Genomic DNA, 18,546 nt, shown 5'->3' on the forward strand with positions numbered 1-18,546 from the left:
TCACATCGGGACATCGGTAAGATGCTGGGAATCGTCCAATCCACGGTCAGCAGAGTACTAAAACGATACTTCGAGAACCTAACCATCGACCGGAAGGTGAGGAACGGCAAAAATGGATGCTCCGTCAGTGAAAAAGATCACAAGCGCGTAGTTAAGCAGTTTAGACGTGATCCGAGAAGTTCGGTCCGGGATGTCGCCAATAAGCTGAATTTGTCAAGTTCATTCGTCCAGCGGACCAAGCAGCGGGAGGGCCTGCGTACATACAAGGTTCAGAAAGCTCCTATCCGCGACGAAAGGCAAAACATGGTGGGGAAGACGCGAGCCCGGAAGCTGTACTCCGAAATGCGGACGAAGCCGGACGACGAAACCTACGTCAAAGCGGACTTTCGTCAGCTGCCGGGCCTGTTGTTCTTCTCCGCAGAGGACAAATTCAGCGTTCCGGAGGAGATTCGCAAGCAGAAACTATCCAAGTTTGCCAAAAAGTACATGGTGTGGCAAGCGATCTGCTCTTGCGGAAAGCGGAGCGCCCCCTTCGTGATAACCGGCACGGTAAACGGGAAGGTTTACCTTAAGGAGTGCCTACAGAAGCGCTTACTATTACTATTGAAGCAGCACGAGGGCCCGACCATCTTCTGGCCGGATCTCGCTTCGTGCCACTATTCAAAGGACGTGTTGGAGTGGTACGAAGCCAACGGGGTCACCTTCGTGCCAAAGGAAATGAACCCGCCCAACGCGCCGGAGCTTCGCCCAATAGAAAAATATTGGGCGATTATGAAGCAGGCCCTCCGGAAGAACCCAAAAGTTGTCAAATCGGAGGCGGACTTCAAGAGAAAATGGATTTCTGTTCAAAAAAAAACTACAACCTGACGTTGTACAGAACCTTATGGACGGGGTAAAGAGGAAGGTGCGAGCATACGGGCTTGGGCTCGAAGTATGAATAAAAAGAAAATGCCAAAAGTTGTTTAATAGTTTTTATTTTACTGTCTAAAATTTTCAAAAGGATCGAACTACTGAGCGAATTTTTACAGCGTTTTTTCCGTGATGCAATTCGATGTGACACACCCTTTATGGCGGTTCCTTCGGCTGAAGGAGGCCAGGATGATAGCTTAGGATTTAGGATGTGGCTTGCACTGGAGAATTAAATAACACTTTGGATAACTACTAAACACAGGATTTATTGTCGCGATCTTTCACACTTGATAGTTGGATTTGGAATGATATTTATTTGGTAGGGATCTTCTCGTTCGTTGTTCATTGGTGTTCGTTACATTTTATGCTGTATTTCGGATTTTGCTGCTGGTTGTAGTTGTATCATGCACTACACACTGCATTTAGAATGGGAGGGAGTGATTTGGATGGGAATAAGGATAGGGATGGACATTGGAATCTATTTCATGGGACACTTGCTCCACATTCGCGTTGTCGGTCGCGAACAAACGGAATTCGCAAATTTTGCGTGATCGGGTATTGGAGTTCTATATGCAATAATTCATTCGTTTCGTAAGATTTACCCCTCATAAGCACATAACATAAAATACGTGATACCTGTCCCTCTTTGTGGCATTTGTTAGAAAACTTAATTTAGAACTGAGGCAAGGGATAGTATGTCCAAACAAGAAGTGGATTTGTGGTTGCTCTAAGTGAACTAATTTTACACTCTAAAAACCTTAACTGACAACTGATTGATATTGTGAATATGCGTGAGATGTCTCAAAAAAGCTGAGAATAAATATTGTTTATATCTTCTGTAATGTTATTTATGTCCACATCATAAACAGCAAAAAACACATTTATTTTTCACTTACAACAGTATTCACGATATTAATGTTTGGAACTCATTGATAATAAACAGAATAAGATATAAATAAAATATGATGATAAAGTACTTAAATGGGCAAATAAGTTAATTCGATTTTTATCGAAATAAATTCAGTTGATTTACGGACTATTGGAAATGAATGTAAGCCTGAAACATGACATTAAAAAATGATTTTCAGTCAAAATATTTCCAGTTTCAAGAAGATTTTTTTTTAATTTGAACTCTTAAGAACGAAAGATTATCTGTTTGCCGGTCTTTTGTCCTTTGATATATATTATGACAAAAATAAATAGTTCTCCGGAATGGCTTTTCAAGAAGTCATTGCACAATGGTCCAGGAGGTGCATTTAAGTGGAAAATAGCATTTAGAGCTCTACGGTTATTCTCTAGACGAAAACTGTCTTCGACAAAGTTGTTACATATGATAAAGCGCTCATTTTTATGTTATCAAAAATAGGGAGACCAAAATTGTCGATGAATTAAAAAATATAACTTTCTTTTCTTTATAGATGGAGATAAACATAGTTCAACAATATTGTAGTCCCAGTCCCAGTCATCTTTGTAGTACAAAGTTTTTTTCTATCTCTTGAAATAACCGATATAGCGCCTTTTTTCAAAGTTGCGTTGGGGTCATAATGAAAAAAAAAGTTTTTTGTCCTAACTTTTTAATTTCAAATTCTATATACAAACAGTCTTCGAAAAACTTTTAGAGCTTACTAATACAAACGTTTTGCTATGCAGAACTTGTCAATATCTCAACTTCACTCAAAGTTATTGATATTTCTTCGCAAAAAAATACGCTCTCTGCAATTGCCTGTTATTCTTCCTGGGGCAAACATAAACTAAGTTTATTGGCGGCATTTGAAAGAACATAGTTCACTCTACATAATGTGTGATTTTCAAAACTATGTTATTTTTCGTGTTTGGGAAAATTAAAATTGAAATCATCGCAAAATGTTGAACTGATAAGCTCTAAAAGTCGTACCAAGGCTGTTTTGATGTAGGATTTAAAATAACATTTTTCATGTTTGCCCCAGAAAGAATGGCAAGCAATTGAAGAGAGCGTATTTTTATGGAAGAAATATCAATAACTTTGAGTGAACTTGAGATATTGACAAATTCTGCATCGTAAAATGTTTGTATCAGTATGTTCTAAAAGTCTGTCGAAGACAGTTTGTATATAGAATTTGAAATATAAAAGTAAGAGCAAAAAAAAACAGTTTTTTTTATTGGTGACCCCAACGCAACGTAGGAAAAAGGCGCTATATCGGTTATTTCAAGAGATAGAAAAAAACTTTGTTTTACAAAGATGTCTCAAATAACTGGGACTACAATATTGTCAAACTATGTTTACCTTTATCTATAGAGATAAGAAAGTTTTATTTTGTTTCATCTAAAATGTTGGTCATCCTATTTTTGTAATCATATGTAACTTTTTCGTATTTAAAGTTTTAAAAACAAAACATTATCCGTTGGTTGGTCTCTTGAGGCAAACGGACTCACAGACATAGGAATAAAAACAAGTTTAGTTACCATGATGTTGATGTTCATTCCACTGGGGTTCATTGACAGTGTTGTTTCTTATTTATCGACTCTCGCTTGAGCAGTTCGTTATCAATACAAGGAAGGCAGAAATTCTTCGAATTTGAATGTCGTGAACGTGAATATTTTCAGCACTGCCAGCAACGGAAACAGCCATCACATATCAGACGATCCAGAATCCTAGAACATGAACAATCCCACGATCCAAGATCAGACTAAACAATCATTTATTTAATTTCCACAGAGGAGACCCCGGTATGGAAGGTCGAAAAAATGGTTTTTTTCTGCAACCTTATGTCCTCAGAAATGTTGTCCAAAAAAGATTTTTATTACGTAAAATGTTTAGCTTTGCGAATCACCATTTGTATATATGAAAACATTTACATTTGAAGAAATTGGTATTATTCAATTGAATATTATTGGGAGGGGGTATAAGTGTTAAGACATTTGCTGCAGCTATTTCGCACGGCTATCTGAAAAAGGATTCTAGAGCAGTTAAAACTGTTACATATGATCCGAAAAAGATCTAACCATGATCCGAAAAAGATGCAATCGTATACATCATTCGCAGTTGCTGATTGTGTTTGAGTGGAAATATTACGAAATTCATATAGAAATGGTGAAATAAAGTTCAGCACTACATTTTTAAGTTATCAAATAACATGAAGTAAAAAATTTCATTCAAATTTGACCAAATTTAAAGCTGCTTTCTGACTGCTGATCTGGTACCGATCAATTTGTCTACCTGAATCATACCCAGACGTTGACACTATACATCTATATATAAAAATGGATTTCTGTCTGTCTGTTTGTCTTTTTTTTTTATTATCTTGTACAGACTCGATAGGCACGTTATCGGCCTGTACTTTGATGGGTTCAATGTGTTGCTGTCTTTCGGGAGGAGGAATGTGACGCCACGGGTGGCGAATTCAGGGAGGTTGTGTGGGTCACGTAGCACCTTGTTGAAGCACTCAGCTATCTTTTGATGTGCGACGGTCAGCTTCTTGTGCCAGAAGTTCTGAACACCATCGGGGCCCGGTGCTGCCCAGTTCCTCAGGTACCGCGAGGCTTCGCGGACATCGTTCTCTTCGACGATGATAGCTGGCATCTCTCCAATTTCACCACAACTCTCCTCCTCCCGTCTTAACCACATTTGCCCGTCACGATGTTGTACTGGGGTCTCCCAAATACCAGCCCAGAAGTTCGTCACATCGCTAATATCTGGCAAACCTTCGCGGTAGTCGAGCTTCTCGTCGCTAATGTGGTCGTAGAACGCTTTTTCGTTATCTCTGAACATCCGATTTTGTTCCTGGCGCTTTGCAGAGTCAGAGTAACGTTTCAGCCGTTTAGTTAGGACGCTCAATTGCTGTACCAGTGTGTCGAGTTTTTCCGTCAGCTGGTGAGCTCCCAGCTGGCGAGGTTCAGTAGGCCGCACGATCACAGCAACTTGGCGACATAATTTCGCCGATCTGTTGCCTCTTTTGTACGCCATCAGTCTTCCAATTGCGGCGCGCTTGTTTAGGATCCGTTGCTCCAATCTCCTTCGCCATGGAGGCTCACGCCTTTCACGGAGATGTTGGAGCAGTCCGCCTCTTGGCCTAATACGGTATCCTAAACTTTTGGCGGTCGCCACAGCAGCACAGTAAACTTTCAGTTGCAGCTCCTCCATGTTCTCAGCATCAACCAAGTGCAGCGGAAGAACGTGCTCGTTCATGAGCTTTACTGCACTTGTCAGCCTGCGGGAATGCTGCAACTTCGGGATCCTGGGGCGCGACAATGGGTCTGTGTCGCGGAACTGTGAGATCGCCTCGTCGTAGTGGAAGACCAGATCGCGTAGTAGTTGTTGATCTGGCTGTGGGTCTTCCGGCTCAGGGGGTTGTAGTACTGTGGCCTCCACTGGTGCTGATTCGCGTGCCCCACTCGCGAATGAATTGCTCAGCCGTACTGAACTTCGTCTCGACACATCGCTTGCTCTGTTGTTCCTGGAGCTTATTTCTCTCTGCACCTGCTGCTTGATCTCGTCGATTTGCGTTTGGGAGAGCATATTGTTGCGTACTATCGCTCTACGCCTCGCGTTCATCGCGTTCTGATCAAGCCTCCCGACGAACTCTGGATACGCTTCCTCGAACATTGTTAGTATTCGAGGGCGACCGCTCATGTCCGTCTCCAAAGCAGTGCAGATGTAATAGGCGCGGATCACGAATTCATTCATTTCGTGTGTCCACATGATCCGGCGCCTAGTGGTACCCACAAGTGTGGACGACTGTCGTCTGGCAGTCGCAACACGTCTCGTAGGCGCAGCGTTTCTTGGGTGATGTCGATGGCTGCTGTTTCCGTGTGGCGGTAGCTCTTCGGGTTGAACCCGGCTGGTGGCCCGCTCTTGCACATCGCCCTCCAGCCGCTGGCCGCTCGCTCTTACGCCCGTTCCAGGACCAGCTCCAGTTCGGGGACCCTCCTCGGGTGATCGCATTCTAATTACTCTTCGTGAACGTAGCTCCATTTTCTGGGTGTATCTCCTTTGCCCGGGAGACAGCGGGTTGGCAAGGCCTCCATGACCCGGGAGGCCTTCCCCGGGAGAGATATAGCGCTCTGACTCGCTCGCACCCCCTCACTTAGCCACTTTCGACACCCGTTCTCGGAGCCAAGACCAGGTGTGTGTTTCCAGTTCACGCCCGATCTAAAAATGTCGTCATATGATCTTCGTGGAGGCGTGAGATAGGAACATTTGAGACCAACAGGCAGGCTCCTACCCTATGTTGATCCCCATTTGAGAACCGTGTCACCCTTCCATTTCATTTTTTCATTTCAGGACGGTGTCACCCTTCCTTACTCAGGGAACAGGATAGGACGGTGTCACCCTTCCTTACTCAGGGAACAGGATAGTACGACTGTCAGCCTTTAGCGTCGTGTTGAAATCGTTTCCGTATCGTGTCCGTTTTCTATGTCGTAACCAGTATGTCGTAATCAGGATCTTACTGGCGTCAATCCTGATGTGCTTGGCACTCCTTTCGTGGCTCCTGTACACGGTATTTCCCCCGTGCAATCTCCAATAGGCTTTACCGCGCCCTTACTCGCGTTGTCACCCGATTAGTCGCCTCATACGACAGGGACAGGGACCAAGACCCGAAGTGCTATTCTAGGCCGGCAACTCCACGGCAGCTGTCTGTTTGTCTGTCTGTCTGTCTGTCTGTCTGTCTGTCTGTCTGTCTGTCTGTCTGTCTGTCTGTCTGTACATTTTTTTTTTTTTTTTTTTTTTTTTTTTTTTTTTTTTTTTAAGAGGTGAGGAACGCTCTACCAGCCTTACCTGGGAAGGGTTAACCCAGACGTCGAGTGGGGATCGCACCCACAAAAACCAAGCCCTCTACTCGTTGCCTTATTCCCCCTGGGACCACATCTAGGCGACTACTTCAGGGGGCGGCTGTGCTCATGCACTTCTCGAGTTTTCAACGCTAACTAGCGTTGTCCTTCCCTTTTTCTCAATATTTTTTTCTTTCCATTCGTTTTTAATTCCACTGCGCTGATGTCCTCTTCGCAGGCATTTTGAATTTACCCGTCGAGACGTGAACCGATTAGGAATTGCCCTCCTACTTGACGCGCAACCCGTCACAGCCACCCTCGCGGGGTTTCTCACCTGTCGAGACGTGAACCGATTAGGAAGCGCCCTCCAACTTGACGCGCGCCCCGTCACAGTCACCCTCGCAGGATTTCTCTTCCCAACGGAGCGCCGATTAGGCAGTGCCCTCCAACCTGACGCGCACTCCGTCACAGCTACTCTCGTGGGGTATTCACCATTTTGATCGTGGCTTCATCCTTGATGCTCGTTCCTTCGAAATGTTCGCGGTGTTCCTCCATCCAGGCCACGATCAGGCGTTGTCAGGTAGGCCTTTTGCTGTTCTCCGCGGCAGTATCCGTTTACCTGTCGAGACGTGCACCGATTAGGAAGCGCCCTCCAACTTGACGCGCGCCCCGTCACAGTCACCCTCGCAGGATTTCTCTTCCCAGCGGAGAGTCGGTTAGGTGGTGCCCTACAACACAACGCGCACCCCGTCACAGCTACTCTCGTGAGGTACCATCTCTTGCAACAGCCGTCGCCGTTGTTCACCTTTCACCGTCGGACGTTGTCAGCACTTTGGTCAGCCCTCCACCTTCGCTGCAGCTCCGACATGATTTGTGTGATTGCACTGCTCACGGCATTCCAGATCATCTCGTCGCGACACATCTCCTCCACAATATTCTCGACATGAAGTGCAGGCAGCCCCTCGCGCCTTTCGATGAACCTGGGACAGACAAAAACGACGTGCTCCGGTGTTTCCTCCATATCTCCACACTCCGGACAGAGGGGTGAAACTGCGTGCCCGAACCGGTGTAGATATTGCCTGAAACAGCCATGCCCAGACAGAAACTGCGTCAAGTAAAAGTTAACTTCACCGTGTTTCCTGTTCAACCAGGTCGAAAGTACCGGTATCAGCCTGTACGTCCATCTACCATTTTCTGCCGTATCCCATTCATACTGCCATTTGTCCAACGACTCCGCTCTCATCAATTTCCGGATACCTCTGCTTTCCCGTCGCTTGTAGCACTCGCTATCTTCCGCCAGAGTGATGCAGATGGGAATCATTCCGGCGATTACACACACAGCTTCTGTCGAAATGGTCCTATAAGCACTTACGACTCGCATGGCCATGAGTCGGAATGTGCTGTTCAGCTTCCTCCGATTTCGGTGGGTTTCCAGAGCCGCCAACCAGGCAGGGCCACCATACCTCAGTATCGACGAAGATACACTTGCCAAGAGACGCCTCTTGCTGCTGCTTGGGCCAAAGCTATTTGGCATGATCCTCGCCACCACGTTGATGGCCTTTGACGCCTTCCCACATGCATAGTCGACGTGCTGGTTGAAGTTCAGCCGGTCGTCGATCATGACTCCGAGGTACTTCACCGCCCGCTTCGAAACGATGGTATGTCCTCCGACCGATACCTCTGCCCGCAGCACTGCCTTACAATTGCTCACTAACAGCACCTCGGTTTTGTGATGTGCCATCTGGAGCTTTACGCTGTCCATCCAACTACCGATCATGTCTACAGCCTCAGTCGCCAACATTTCCACCTCCTGAAGCGTCTCGCCGATTACCGTTGTTACGATGTCGTCCGCGAAGCCCACGATCTCCACACCTCTGGGTAGCTTCAGCCTTAGAACACCGTCGTACATCGTGTTCCAAAGCGTAGGACCTAGGATGGAGCCTTGTGGAACTCCCGCCGAGATATTCTTCACTATCTGTCCCCTGTCTGTGTTGTATACCAGGATCCGATTCTGGAAATAACTCCTCAGTATCCTGTACAGGTAGCTAGGGACCTTCAATCTGTGTAGCGCCTCGGCGATGGCCTCCCAGCTGGCACTATTGAAGGCGTTCTTCACGTCAATCAAAATCACCGCGCAGTAACGGTCGCCTCTTCGTTTTTGTTTAAGCGAGACCTGAGCTTTCTCGATAACTGTCCGAATAGCGTCCACTGTCGACTTTCCTTTCCGGAACCCGAACTGCATTTTCGACAATCCGTGGTCATCCTCCGTGCATTTCACCAGTCTGTTGAGAATAACCCTTTCCAAGAGCTTTCCCAAAGTATCCAACAAACAAATAGGCCTATACGACGCTGGATCTCCAGGTGGCTTTCCTGGTTTCGGGAGCAGCACCAACTTTTGTATCTTCCATTCCGCAGGGAAGAGACCGTCATCCAGGCATTTCTGCAGCACCACCCTGAACATGTCGGGGAAAGCAAGGATCGCCGATTTCAGGGCCACATTGGGGATTCCGTCGGGGCCGGGTGCTTTTTTCAACTTTAGACCTTTTGCCACCGCGATGAGTTCTTCGTTGGTGACTTGTGCGTTCTCTGCTTCGTCCTCACCGTACAGTGTGGGTGGCCACGTCGGTGGGTCGTGCTGCGGAAAGAGTCCATTCACAATGACCTCGAGTTTTTCCGGACATAATTCCATGGGAGTCGTTGAACTACGGAATTTCGCCATCACGATTCGATATGCTTCACCCCAAGGATTTGCGTCGACGTCTCGACACAGCTCCCTATAGCAGTTCGATTTGCTCCTACGTATCTCTCGTTTCAAGGCGGCTCTGGTCGCTCGGAAAGACGCGCGGTGCTCCTCTCTCTCTACATCGGTTCGTGCCCTCTGGACTCTTCTTCTGGCTCGTAGACAGTTAGCGCGGAGGATGCTGAGTGTCTCGTTCCACCAGTAGGCTGGACGTCGTTCATTCGTCGGGTTCAGTCTTCTCGGCATCGCTGTATCGCATGCCCTCACCAATGTTCCTGCCAGCCCGTCGGCGCTCAGATTAAGAGTTCTGCTGTCTATGCGTAGTGCTTCGACGAAAAGCTCCTTGTCAAAAACCTTTGTCCTCCACTTCCGCTCAAAGGTTTTTGTATTCCGTACCGCTGCGGGATTCCGTTGGCCGACACTATACAGGATTGCCTGGTGGTCGCTGTGTGTGTATCCCTCCGACACTCTCCACTTCGTATTAGCCGCCAGTGATGGACTGCAGAAAGTTACATCGATGATGGATTCGCGGCCGTCCCTTCGAAAGGTGCTGCTAGTGCCTTCGTTCAGAAGTGTGACGTCTAGTTTTGCGAAGGCTTCTAGTAGGCTGTACCCCCTGGCGTTGGTGCATCTGCTTCCCCACTCCTCAGCCCAGGCGTTGAAGTCTCCTCCGATGATGACTGGTTTGCGGCCGCTGACCTTATCCGTGAGTACGTCCAACATCTCGTGAAACTGCTCCGCTGACCATCTTGGGGGTGCATAGCAACTACACATGAAGATTCCGTTGATTTTGACGATCACGAAACCTTCCTGTGAGCTTTCCACCACTTCTTGGATGGGGTACCTTCCCATCACTAGTATTGCAGCCATCCCTGCTTTATCCACCACCCATTTTCCGTTATCGCGAGGAACTCGGTACGGTTCTGCGATCATTGCAACGTCGCATTTAGTTTCAGTTGTTGACTGCCACAACAATTGCTGTGCTATGTCGCAATGATTGAGGTTGAGCTGGGTAACCTCCATTACTGCGAACCCGCAATCGCCTTTTTGTACGCCGGACATTTGAAGCTACCTGTGACGTGGTCGTTTCCGTCCTCCTCCTTGCACAACATGCACCTCGGTTGCTTGGTGCAGTCTCTAGCAACGTGACCTTCCGTCCCGCACTTCCTGCACAATTTCGATCTGTCAGGACCACCGCAGTTTTTCGCCTGGTGACCGAAGCCCATGCATTGAAAGCATCTCTCCATTTGCTTGGCCATACGAGGGGGAGCTTTCATCGGGCACACGGACCACCCCACTTTTATTTTACCCTTCTCCACCAGTTTATTCGCAGCTTGTTTCGAGAGCCGTATCGAGGCCGTTTGTGTCCCACCGTATGCCTTTCTCAGCCGGATTGTCATTGGCACATCGCCAAGGTCACATTGTGACTGTAACGCAGTTCTCAATTCCTCAACAGTCGTGATCTCGTCCAGATACCGGCACTCGATGGTTGATTCCTGAGAGAGAGCTCTCACCTTCGCCTCCTCCCCTAGTGACTTCTCAATGAGTTGTTTGAAAGCGGAGCTCTTAACCGCTGGATCTTTTTTAAGCTCGAAGAGCATCTCGCCTTTCTGCGTGCGCCTAGTTTTCACGACGTTCTCGCCCAGTGTCTGCAACTCCGGATCGTCTCTCACTTTCCGAAGGATAGCTGCATACGATACTCCTGCTGACACTTCAACGATCAAAGCATCGCCCTTGATTCGCTCCACTCGAGGTCCGAGTTTCTTCTTTTCCTGCTCAACTTTTTTCTTCTTCTCCTTCTGTTTTTTGCGTTTTTCTGCCTGGTTATCGACAGTACGCCATTCACTGCTTTCACCTCCTTTCGCGTTACTCAGATCGTTCTTGGCCTTCAGCTCTTCTTCTTCTCCTGGGGTGTCCCTCCTTCGCTTGTCCGATCGTGTGTTCAGAGGACCCTTCGGCGTCTCAAGTATCTCGACGGGTTTCTCATTCGCCTCGAGCAGAGCCTTTTCAGCACCCTCTGCTCTCATCTGCAGCTCCTTATGCTCGCGTTCAGCAACCATGACGACCGATCTGATGCTCGTCACCAGATGTTTTATTTTTAAGTGGACATTGTTTTTGTCCTTTACGAACTCGTAAAGTTCGTTGACCTTTTTCCTAACGTCCGTGATGGTGAGCCTCCCAAGTTGCCCTTCTTGGGATGCGCTTGAGGTCAGCGTAAACAACTGGCTCTGTACGGAGCCAAGATCTCCTTGGAATGCTTGGGCGGCAAACACTTCTTGTGGTTTTGTGTTGCTTGTACTCGTTGTGGCTACTCGAGTGACAGGTGACCTCAGCATTCGTCCGCTTCTCGCGAACACATTCTCCTCTCCATCGTTTGTTGGTGTGTTATTGCAACTATTCATATTTTTCTGGGTCCCAACTTCGGGCCGCTATCTCCGCTCGTTGTACATAGTCGCTACCAGTGATCCCATGGTTATCTATGCAAGCAGTGAGGCCATGCAGGGGTTGACACGGTCCTTCATGGGGACCGTGTTCAGAGCCAGATCAGCGCAAGTCAGGAATGTGACATCTGACGCCTAGTACCTAGTGCCTGGGCCTAGACGAGCATCGAACGTACCCGAAGACTTGCCAAGTTATTACCGGGACGGGGGCAACCGCACTATTAGCCCAAACGCCATTTCAGGACGGTGTCACCCTTCCTTACTCAGGGAACAGGATAGTACGACTGTCAGCCTTTAGCGTCGTGTTGAAATCGTTTCCGTATCGTGTCCGTTTTCTATGTCGTAACCAGTATGTCGTAATCAGGATCTTACTGGCGTCAATCCTGATGTGCTTGGCACTCCTTTCGTGGCTCCTGTACACGGTATTTCCCCCGTGCAATCTCCAATAGGCTTTACCGCGCCCTTACTCGCGTTGTCACCCGATTAGTCGCCTCATACGACAGGGACAGGGACCAAGACCCGAAGTGCTATTCTAGGCCGGCAACTCCACGGCAGCTGTCTGTTTGTCTGTCTGTCTGTCTGTCTGTCTGTCTGTCTGTCTGTCTGTCTGTCTGTCTGTCTGTCTGTCTGTCTGTCTGTCTGATTCTTGTGGACTTGGAAACTACTGAACCGATCAATGTGAAAATTGGTATGTAGGGGTTTTTGGGGCCGGGGAAGGTTTTCGTGATAGTTTGAGATCCCTCCTCCTCTCTAAAAGGAGGCTGCCATACAAATTAAACACAAATTTTTACATTACTCGGGAATCAATCAAGCAAATGGAACCAAATTTTGCTTGTGGGGGTACTAGAGTGCAATAAATGGTTCTATGGTGGTTAGATACTCCTCCCCCTCTCTTTGGTGGGGCTGAAATAGAAATGAAACACAAATTTCTGTATAACTCGAGAATTAATCAAGCAAATGAAACCAAATTTGGCATGTGGAGATTTTAGGGTGCAATAAAAATCCCATAAAATATTACACATCCCATAACAATATTACACATATTTCAACCAAAAATATTCCAACCAAACATGACAATTGAAAATTTTGGGAAAACTCTGAAGGAAAAAGGGAAAATTCGGAAAATTAAATTCCCATATGTTCTACAGTTACATGGTGACAAGTGCTGTTAGTCCATTTGATGTTTGCGCTAGCGAAATTGATCTTTCGAATCTGAAAATGGATTTTAATGTGATAAAACGCACTCCTATATCTTCTTCTATCTATACGATTAAAAAGTATCGCCGAATATGTTGATAAGAGCCGAACTCGAGGAAGGAATTGTCCGATTTAGGGCTGACTTTATTCTATCATATTTGCTGTATCAAACATTTATTCCATGTAACGGAGAAACATATTAGAAATTGTGTTTGAAAATAATCTGATATTATAATGATGAGTTTTGTTAGAAATACTAGGAAATTTATAGTTAAAGGTAAATTCAACGAGGTCGATTAGAAGATCAATCAATGAACAGTTCTGCGATTGGACCCATGAGCTTGTTTCTACGGGACGAAGTTTGCCCGGTCAGCTAGTAAAATATATATGTTTAGGATTTACGTTGAAAAACATTATCGCTACGTTTTGTGTTAACCCACATGTCTTCAATTTTTTTTCAACGTTACTCCTAAACATATATTTTTACAATGATGATGCTTTTGGAAACGTTGTGGAAAATTATAAGCTAATTAAAAAAAAAATCATGATCATGGCGGTATAACAATAAAATATTTCTTTTAATATCTTGAGAATGGCTACATTTAGAATATGAAATGAAAATTCATAAAAATTCGATGTTCCGCAAAGTTCGTCAAACATAGTTTTACCATATTGGACTCATTTTTTAAATTTTCTATATGACTTCTGTTTTATATGAAACAAATTAAAAAAAATTAAAAATATGTTTTCTAGATATTGCAAATTAAAGTTCTTTTTGTGAATTAAAAAAAATATGAATTTTTTTCCTCAGTGTACATTTTTTCACGTTTGAACATCAATACTTTGAAACTCTTTCTAAGACACTATTTCGGTAGGACTCATATTTTTTTAGATATAAATTATCGAAGATTTCTCTTACTAAAATCGATACGCCCATTTCAAAAGTTACACTTGAGTTAAAACATTCCCAATTGCTGTGGACAATTAATATGTCCTCCAACTCAAACGGAATACAAACTTTCATTCGAATCAAAAATACTCATGTTTTGTCATTTGTCCATTTCATTTGGAATTGCTCCGCATACGATTCTTTTACAGTACTACATACTGCATCTGCCTGATATACAAATAAGATGTACAGTGAAAGCTTTCTATAGCGACATCGCAAGGGACCGTCGTTATAGGGAATTGTCGCTATAAGAGATTGTCGTTATAGAGAGCTTAGATGTCGCTATAAGGAGAGAAACGCTCAAGCTCACGCAAAACAATCGTATTATATTAGAAACAAAAGCAAGTGATGTCTAACCATCTTGAAACAAAAAACATTAAACAATGAATATGAAATTCAGATCATTCTCCCGATACAAAATTTTCTCTAGATAGAAAAAAATAGTAAATTTTTAATTGTTTTTTTTTTGTTAATAAACCAGCATAGATAATCTGGAAAGCATCTGCTTGCTGGGTGGGCTTATAGTTTCATTGTTGAATGCTCTGTCAGGCCCTGATTTAATAAATTAAATATACTAATTGAACATCATTGAAGCCAATATTCTTACCCTTTTCACGACTCTAGTCCATATTTTTTTATGTTGAATGAATTCGCATTGTGCGGCATTTGAATTCATTAGACAATGTTGTCTTTTAAGTGCCATCCAAGAAGAAGATACATACATTCAATACACATTTGGATGAAATATGCTGCGTATAACTGGCATATACAGGTCAGACTCGATTATCCGGAACTTTAGACTCGATTATCCGGAATATTTTATTTTTGATTTCCGGAAATTTTGAATAATTTGTATAATAATTCTGTATTGAATAGCTAATATGGGTATTAAAAGAAAGAACTTGACTAGTAGAGAGCAGTTATTTATGAAAAATGCAAATCCAAGATGGCGCCATATTTTTTTTTCATGAAAGAGCTTGACTAGTAGAACACAAAAAAATATATATTTCAGATATGACATGATTTGATTTGATGAAGAAATGTAACCTTTCAACGTTAAGTTGAAGTTTAAGTGGCTATCACATGTACAGTGGGGTAAAAATCGTGATTTTCGAAGATTTTGCTTGAATTTCCACCAGGAATTGTTTATATCGATATTGCAACCAAATTAGGAAAGATAGAAGTTGTGCGTCGAAGAACAAATTGTGGAGCGATAAAGAACTTCATTTTAATTGATAGAAACAATATAGTTTAATATAAATTTTTAGGATAAAATTAATAATAACACATTAAAAACTATTAACTTTTAAGTGTTTCACTTCCAAAATGTTATTAAAATTCACTAATTTAGTTGTTCCACTATTATATCCTGTACTAAATTTTCTCATTATTCAAATGGAGGCATCAGAATCGTCTTCCGTAGCGTTCAAATGAAACACAAATTTCTGCATTACTCGAGAATTAATCAATCAAATGAAACCAAATTTGGCATATGGAGGTTTTAGAGTGCAATAAGTGTTTATACGGTGGTTAGACACTCCACAGAATGCTAAATAACTCGAGTGGGCTCCCATACATATAATTTTTGGGCGGGACGAAGTTTGCCGGGTCAGCTAGTTACTTATATTTTCACTAAAACACAATCAGCAACCAGGGAAAACTTATCCGGTTCAATCTCTTTCATATCATATGTACGAATTTTAAGCACTCTAGAATTATATTCCAAACAGACGTGCGAGATAGATGCTGCTTGATAATTCAAACGAACAAAGTTCGAATCCCGTCGGGCTCATTTTGAACATTTTTATCTTTCTCCCATTATTAGTGGATTGAATAATTTTTGTTTCTACAAACACAAATGTTCTCATACAGCCATTCCATTCCATGCCTTTAAAAAGCAATTAAAAAAAACGAAAAACAAGCATCTCTGATACCGAGATATGTTATGTAAAAAATCCTCAGCCTTCAAGATAAAAAATTTAAAAAAATAGCTCCCTCTAGTTCAAAGCCATGAAAACAATAAAAAACGGTCACGATCAATAGTTACGTAAATAAAACCCGTTTTTGCGAGTTCTTTTATTAATAGGCAAGCCCATTGGTTTCAATTTCATACGTCGATCATCTAAATTGGTTTAGTGGTTCAAAAGTTATGAATTTTTGAAAAAGTCGTTTTTGGGAAAAAGTGAAGAAAAAAATATTTTTCGGACCACCTTCGTTCCAAACAACCTATACAATAACCAAATCACGCAATGGACATTAACATATACTGGAAAACTCTTATCAATCTTTGTTCAAATTTAAAGATGAGCAATTTTGTTGATATCTTTTATCCGTTCAATTAAATCGTATGATAATTCATATATCAACCTAAACATTCCCACCTTCGGTAATGCAAACATGAGTAGAATGTACAATTTTTTTTTGTACATATTGCAAACTGCCCTACATTTCTACCAGTGGTGAGTATATTTTACTCGGTAATGCGGGCGCTACACGATTCGTCCAACGAATGCTGGACTCAAACATTTGACTCGATGAATCGTCAAATGTTGTGACGAATGTGCTGCTACACGGTGAAGTAAATGTTCGACTCAATGCAATCGGTCCAAACAATCGGCGAGTATTTGGATCGATTTATATACCATATACAATTTATTTACCATCAAAAACGTTAGGAAACTGAATGATGATGCGAGTATTGAAATTGCTGCCGTAGCAATTGTACTGATATCGGGCTGTAAATTAAAAATGCTTCAAATCACCATTATTAAAATGCAATATTTCGCCGAATATTTTGAACTTTAAGAATCAATTTCATAGTTCCTTCACCTAAAACTTGTAAACAAACCAATCTGTCAAAGATAGATTCGGACGAATCGTGTAGCGGTGTATCGGATGTCATCGAGTGTCGAATCAACGAATGACAAAAATCCTTTGACTCGTGTCACTCGCGTTGGAAGGTAATCCACAACGAACGCGAATATTCGACACTCGACATTGGAGGTTCGTAGCTCGTCAGTCGACTACACGATGCGTCGAATCATCGAGCGTCCAGCATTCGAGGGTGTTCGTAGCATCGTGTAGCGCTGGCTTAACATAAGCAAACTTGAATCTGACGACTGGTGAGTAAAGCGCGTATTAAACAATTTTATTGTTGCCATAAGGCAATACGGAGGTAAGAGTTTTGAAATAATTCTAATACGAAATAATAATAATACGCCGGGAAAATGTAGCCGATGTTGGGCTTACGAATCATGATTCTGCTTTACATATGTGTTTAGTAGTACGGTAGAGAATGTCTATTGATTGGTAGCATTTAGCAAAACATTTGTTATATTTACTAACTATTTCTCTCAGTGCAGTTACGCTCTCCTACATAACATAATGGAAAAAAATATATTCGTCGATGTAAACAAGCAGTGAAAAAGGAGACAATATTCGATGGGTGATCTGTATGGAGTCCCACAGTCGTGACTGAGGTATCACAATCATACAATTATTAGCTCTGTAAAGCTATCGGGGATTAAGCCTTCGATATAAATGAATTGAAAGAAAAATATTAATGTAATCTTAGTGAGGTCCAAACTGAACTAATCAATGTTTCTGATTATTCGATATTAAAAATGAATTTGAAATGGAAAACTATGCATTTGCGTTCCTGATGTGTTTCAGAAGCGTCTAATTTCTACTTCTGATTTTGTTTCCTTCATCGCTTGCGAAAATTCAGGAGCTATGTCAGCACGAAACCGGCCTGAAGTGTTTTCTTTGACAAAACCGAATAATACATTAGTTGAATTGAAACACAGTTGAAACACAGGAAGCTAAACCAACAAATTAGTTCTTATTAATATTGAAACAATATCCAATTGCAGAAAAACGCCCATATTGTTGGGATTAATTATCACATTTTTGGGATGCCTCGAAACCACCCAAGCCGGCAGAAGGGAGGCAAAAAAAAACTGCGAATCTCACTTTTCGATGACTAATTGGTAACCCCCCCTTTGCTGCTTCCGCCCACGACACTAACAAATTCCGTCAAGTGGTTTGCTCCGATCTTTCTGAGCTTTGAAGCGAAATGTGGTATTAATCTGCCGCTTTCATTTACCCCCATCATCTCTTTCTTTTTCTCCCCCAAGTCACATTGGCGTTTGGCGGGCGAGATATCCACAGCTCCAGTGGCGCAATTGGTTAGCGCACGGTACTTATAAGACAGTACACGTTGTGTGGAGAGGAGAGACCCGCGAGGGTTCGAATCGCGCGGCACCCGTGTGCAGTGCAAGTTAAGCGATGTAAACACGGAATGTTGTTGTTATGAGCGATGCCGGGGTTGTGAGTTCGAGCCTCACCTGGAGCAGGAACTTTTTGTTGTAGCAGCTGCAGTAACATTTTTGTATTCTTTATTATGGTCGCATTTCGATCGGCGTTGACAGATGTCATTCACCTTGGCTTGGTTGGGTCGAAGACATCTCGCGTGGTGTGGGGGAGGAAATTTGTCTCGTGGCCATTGTATGCAGAGTAGGCTCTCGTGACAGTCTCACGCATTTTCACCCGATGATGATGAG

General features: G+C 43.5%; 1 non-coding gene across 1 annotated transcript; it reads left to right on the forward strand.

The window, feature by feature from the left end:
- The first annotated feature begins 18,153 nt into the window (after window positions 1-18,153).
- On the forward strand, window positions 18,154-18,338 carry Trnai-uau (transfer RNA isoleucine (anticodon UAU)). The gene is made up of 2 exons: window positions 18,154-18,191; window positions 18,303-18,338. It is a non-coding gene; the product is annotated as a tRNA-Ile (tRNA).
- Window positions 18,339-18,546: the final 208 nt, after the last annotated feature.

Source organism: Toxorhynchites rutilus, chromosome 3 (assembly GCF_029784135.1).
Source record: "Toxorhynchites rutilus septentrionalis strain SRP chromosome 3, ASM2978413v1, whole genome shotgun sequence".
NCBI classification, from domain to species: Eukaryota; Metazoa; Arthropoda; class Insecta; order Diptera; family Culicidae; genus Toxorhynchites; species Toxorhynchites rutilus.